The 6433-nt window shown below is 33.4% G+C and overlaps 1 pseudogene; it reads left to right on the forward strand.

Moving 5' to 3' along the window:
- Positions 1–728: 728 nt before the first annotated feature.
- On the forward strand, positions 729–1778 carry LOC149168614 (uncharacterized; annotated as a pseudogene).
- The last annotated feature ends 4655 nt before the right edge of the window (positions 1779–6433 follow it).

The raw sequence follows: 6433 nt of genomic DNA on the forward strand, positions 1-6433 counted from the left end.
TTTCCTCTCTCTTCTTACCTCCCCCCATCTATATCTCTATCTCCCCTTGTCTCTCCTTCTCACCCCCAAAACATACACACTCTTTCAGTGTAAGCAGATAAAAATTATTCAACCATAAATACAATACTTGAATTTTCATCCTAAATAAAATGTTTGCTTACCCCAAATGTTTGCTTCTTGAAACTATAAACTATTTATAATTGGGTACATTCTTATTATTCCCATCATTCAACATTGTTAATTACTTTGCATTCAAATGCCGTAATAGAAAATAGCTACCATTGAAAATTATTTGGGGTTTGAATGGTCTATGATTCCAAATAGTTTCATATTGATTGCAATGAAGATTGTTTGTAATTGACTATATTCTTGGTATTCACATTTTCTATCTATCAAAATTGTTACATTGACACTTTACAATCAAAATTTGTATTTCATCATTTTTCATCATTCAACACCGGATCTATCAAGCGCCGAGAGAGACAAATCTTTCAGGGTGCAAACCTTTCTTCAAATTTTGCACTCAAAAAATAGGTTTGCACCTCGAGAGATTTGATCCTTCTCAGCCCTTGATAGATCAAGTGTTCAGATGGATCTAGGCTGGTGTTAGGAGAATATTCAATAACCATTTGACGACCACGATCTCTGCGTGTGCGCGTTACAAAACAATAAACAAATATTTAAATAAAGAAAGTGAAACGATTTGGTCACTGACGTCGTTGGTCGCCCTGCGATTCACCGTCGCTTCATTTCAATCTGTTCCAGCTCACCTCCCCATCTTTCATAAGCGCTCCATATTGTTTTTGATATATGCCATGGAGGACACGTTTGTTGCGTAGGGTTTCGCAGGCGCTGCGGATGTGATCGGCCACTGGTCTGGCACTATGAGGAAAACAGATACCCATATGTCCAAGATTGAGCAGGCCAGGCAGAGGCGTAAGGTTGAGTGGTCGCTAGTGAGTTAGCAGCAGTGCCTGGCATCGGCTTTTAAGTATTATTCTCGCCTTGGAAACAGATGGCAAGGGAAAAATCCCTAGCCCAAATCCCAATGCTAACTCTAATAACCCGTTACTTGCTCCTCTCGTTTGCCTGGCCCGGAGGAGAAACAAGTAAGCCCTTTCAAGATTGCCTAAGTGCTTGTCCGACCGGCGCTTAAACTCCCTTCTCTCTTAGAGGCTTTTGCTCCAACCATTGATGCCGTCAAGTAGGGGCTTGATGAGGTTGAAGAGCTGGATGGGCGGAGGAAGAATCCGTGTGGGAGTCAGGCGTTGTCTTATGAGAGACCCCTTCTGCAATTTAAATTTGATTTCGAAAAGAAGGCAGAAATGGCTTCCCATGCGACCGGAGCGCTGTGAGATGGACGCCGCCGAGTTCTTGGTTTAGCAGAGACGACAAGATAGATGATAAGAAGAGAAGGGTAGAGCAGATATTGAAAGAGGCCATGGAGAACCCTTAGGACTTAGTACAGTTGTCAAGATTGGCACAGAATCTGGGCCTCTGTTGTGGCTTGAAAATGAATCAAAGTGAGTTGGGAAATCGTGCTTGGATCATGGCGTAATCGACATACTCTCTGGTGATTGATTTGGTTTGGTTAGTGGTGTGTTATTGTTCAGTTAGTGGTGTGTTATTTTCCCACAATGTTCACAAATGGTTTTCTTTGCATTTTTTTCATAATTATTCACTGGAAAAATCTCCACTACAAAGTGTTCACTGGGTTTTGGATAAATGATAATTGGATGTTTGTTAAAGCTTTTTTTGATGTGAAGTTATTGATTCAATTCCCAGTTCCAGTTGGAGTCATATATTGAGAATGTTCTCTAAAATGAAGTTTTAATGAACCAGAAGTCTTGGTACAAATATTATACCATCAACTAACATTGAACATTATAATAAATATGTAATCCTACCAAATTTACAAAAAAAAAAAATCTCTAAAATAAAATAACTAAAAAAACTGCTTTGAATATTCTAAACTTCCTCAATGAAATAACTAAAAAACTTCTTTGAATATTCTAAACTTCCTCTTGATTTTGTTTTCTTTTCTTAATATTTTTTTAATAATTTTTCATCAAATATTCTTCTAAAATGTCCTTTTGATTTTTTCTTTCCTTGTATTTTTTTCCTTTCCCACATCCGTATAGATCAAGTGCTTAGTATTAAGGTTATCAATCAATTTATTCGTTTCAGATAATAAAAGGCAACAACATCACAAAAAATTATATCACCAGAATTACCAAATTTCAATCTAAAACAAAAATGAAAAACACTTAGAATTTTTATATGTATTTTGTTGGTTAGTTCAACTAGAACATCAGATCCCATTCTTTTTAATCTTTGATATTTTATTTCTGTCCAATAGGATTTGAAGGCACTAACAGACTATTCCACGGTAAAATAGTAAACTGGAGCGATTCAAGGCATGGTATTTGTTTCAATTGTTATTCTAATAGACCAAATATTGTTTCATAGTACGAGGGAAAGGAGAACTGAATATATGGACGATGTAATTGCTTTGATTCAAGAAAATAACGTAAAGCTCAAATGAGACGTTAGTTAATTTATTGCACAACCAAAACTGAAGGATTACGTTTTTTTTTTTTTTTTTGTGTGTGGCAGATTACGCTTTAATGGTTCTCTTCCCTTCTTTTATACTTTACTTGTAAGTTGGAAAATTTTTAAATTGCTTGAATTTTTTTAAATTACTTCAGGTATAATTGGAAAATTTATATCAATAGAAATTGCAACCTAGTTTACATGTGAGTTTTAAAATAAAATTTCAAATAACAAAAATACTATTATATTTTTAAGGCGAGCTTGAGTTTGTTTTTAATTTTTTTTTTTTTCTTAATTTTTTTATATTATATATTTTATAATATTAATTGAAAACACTAAAAACCTTAAAAATTATGTTAATTAACAAAAGTATAAGAATTCTCGTTAATTAATAAAAGTATAAGAATTAGTGGCTTTTAAAAGCCACTAGAAAGCACACACCAGGAAGAGTGACAGCACCTGAAGGGCGCTGCCTACAGACATAAAGGCAGAAATTTTTGAAATTCAGTTTTGACAGAGCTCAGTTTGAGCAGTGATGCTACGGCATATGCAATGTAAACTTTTTATATACTTAATAAAAAGTTTCGTTTTTTCCTTTGGAAAAAAAAAAGTATAAGAATTAGTTGTTTCCCCTTGAGGATTTGGTCATGTTTAACAATTTTTTTATATATGAAATATTAACGTTTTTTCTTAAATGCAAGCATTCACTTCATATATGGCAAGATTTAGAATACGCCTATGGTTTCAAGATTGATACGCTGTTATCGATTCAGGAGTGGCTCATTGATTGCAGCAAGAAAAAGATATTATGGCGTAGAATAGGCATCTTATCTTTATGGTTTATTTGGAAATGGCGTAACTCTTGCATCTTTAACCATTCCAAATTTTCCCCAGCTAAGGTTTTTGATCTAATCTCTGTTTATGCTGAATCGTTCCCTCAGGAACCAGCGAAGAATTTAATCTCATCCTCAGACAGGCTTTCTATTGATCGTCTTCATCAGCCATCAGCCTTTTTCGATGGGGCAGCTCAACAGGGTCAATGTGGATGCGGCTTCCACATAAAAATTTCTGCAAGCTCTCACTTCTCTGCTTTTTGGCATGGGGGCCAGGGATCCAATAATATGGCGGAAGCTATGGCTCTCTCAGGCCTTCTGAAATTTTGCATATTCCTAGACATTCAGCAGGTGGCTTTTTATGGTGATTCAAAGCTATGGGTTGATTCAGTTAATCAGAAAAACTTCATTCAGGCTCATCATCTGTCTGGTTGGAGAGATAGGATACAGTTCTACTGGACCTGCTTGGAGAATTGCTCTATTCAGCACATCAATAGGGAAGAAAACAGTACAGCAGACGGTCTCTCAAAAAAGGGACTCTTTTCTACTTCAGAATATTGGCATCTCGAAATTGTATCTGATGATTCCCATTATCAGATATCTGATTTTGCCCTTCCAGACTTGTAAAGAAATATACATGGCTGTCGTATTCTTTTTTGAGTTTTTGATATCAGACATTATCAGAATCGAATCCAGCGTCAATTAGCTCTTCAGATTATAGGTTTTTTTTCCTCCTCATATTCTTATGGGATCATATCTCTGATCTGCTTAATCAGAGAAAGAATGTATTATTCAGATCTTATATCTTTCATATAATACATAAAGCTTTTTTTCTTTGAAAAAAGAAATATTAGCGTGTCATTTCAATTTTTTTTTAATTCCACATAGTTGAATTACTTAAAAGTTTTTGATCAAAGGTAGTGAATTGATCTCTCTTGCACACATTCACAACAAATTTTTGAGAAGAATACATTCTACTTCTAATACTATTAGTTGTTGTTTCAGTCCAATAAGATACACCATAATTTGGGGGAGTCATGACAATTAACTCTTTACCTTTATACAAAGTTGTTGCCATGATGTAGCAATAATATTGGGTGGATTTCAAGCATTTTCTATATATGTTAGCTAGAAAACAAAATCAAGGTGCTTGAAAAGGTACCCAAATCTTTAATATTTTAATTTATATGTCATGGTATAACAACCTAAGACTTTTTACTCTTGAATGTCGAGCCTTAACCAAAACACAAACTAAGGTGTTAGTATCAAGGGGTATTTATTTCATCAAATTTATATAAATGTTTCGTTGACTAAGGAGTGATGAGCAAGGGATGTCTAATTTATGAAATTTAATCAAATGTTTCTTTGATGAAAATGCTCATACTGAAGGATATCTACATTTCCCAAACTTAAATGTTCCAATATATATATATAAACCCTATGTAAACCTTGTGAATCTCAAGTAAATATGTCCAATATTACATTGTGACAAAGATTGTCCCAATATGAAAATCAACCACAGTCAACCCTGTTCCAACCTCTCATTATGACAAAGATTGTCTCAAAATGAAAATCAACCATGGTCCAACATCACATTTTGACAAAGATTGTCTCAATATGAAAATCAACCGTGGTCCAATGTCACATTGTGATAAAGATCGTCTCAATATCAAAATTAATCATGGTTCAACGTTACATTGTTACAAAGATTGTCTCAATATGAAAATAAACCATGGTCAACCATGTTTAATTTAGGGTTTATAGTATTTATCTTATGGTTTATATACCTAGATTTTATAATATTAATCTTTTAGGTTTTAGTATTAATCCCTTGGGTTTATAATATCAATTGGTTACGTCCATTAATATGTTGGTCCATATTCCCAAGGTGTAATATTATTCATAGTGTTTATAATATCAATATGTTGAGTTTATTAATGCAAGAGTTCATATTCCCAGTGTAATATTATTCATAAGGTTTATAATATTAATACTTGGGTTTATAATATGGTAACGATGGTCCTACGTCACATTGTCACAATATGAAAATCAACCATGGACCAACATCGCCTTGTGAATAAGATTGTCCTGATGTGAAAATCAATCATGCTCAACCATGGTCCAACATCACATTTCGATAAAGATTTTCTTAAAATGAAAATGAATCATGTTCAACCATATTTATTTTAGGGTTTATAATAATTATCTTAAGGTTTGTATACCTTGAGTTTATAATACTTTGGGGTTTTAGAATTAATCACTTGGCTTTATTAATCCAAGGGTTCATATTCTCATGGTATAATATTATTCATAATGTTTATAATATTAATGTTAGGGTTTAATATAATCCCTTGGGTTTATAATGATGGTCAACCATGGTCCAATGCCACATTGTGACAAAGATTGTCTCAATATGAAAATCAACCATGGTCCAATGTTTCATTGTGACAAAGATTGTCTCAAAATGAAAATCAACCATAGTCAACCATGACCCAATGTCACATTGTGACAAAGATTGTCTCAATATGAAAATCAACCATGGTCATCCATGGTCAACCATGGTCTAATGTCATATTGTGACAAAGATTGTCTCAATATGAAACTTAACCATGGCCCAACATTGTATTGTGACAAAGATTGTCTTAATATGAAAATCAACCATGATCAACCATGTTTATTTTAGAGTTTATAGTATTTATCTTAGAGTTTATAATATTAATCCCTTCAGTTTTTAGTATTAATACCTTGGGTTTATAATATCAATCTGTTGGGTCTAATAATCTAAGGGTTCATATTCTCAGGGTGTAATATTATTCATATGGTTTATAATATCAATATGTTGGGTTTATTAATGTAAGGGTTCATATTTCTAGGATATAATATTATTCATAGGGTTTATAATATTAATCTTTCAGTTTAATATAAATCCCTTTGGGTTTATAACCATGGTCCTACATCACATTGTGATAGATCTTCTCAAAATGAAAATCAACCATGGACCAACATATCATTGTGACAAAGATTGTCTCGATGTGAAAATTAATCAT

This window comes from Pinus tabuliformis, chromosome 4_2 (assembly GCF_031772625.1).
Source record: "Pinus tabuliformis cultivar Carrire ecotype Pingquan chromosome 4_2, CPIR1, whole genome shotgun sequence".
NCBI classification, from domain to species: Eukaryota; Viridiplantae; Streptophyta; class Pinopsida; order Pinales; family Pinaceae; genus Pinus; species Pinus tabuliformis.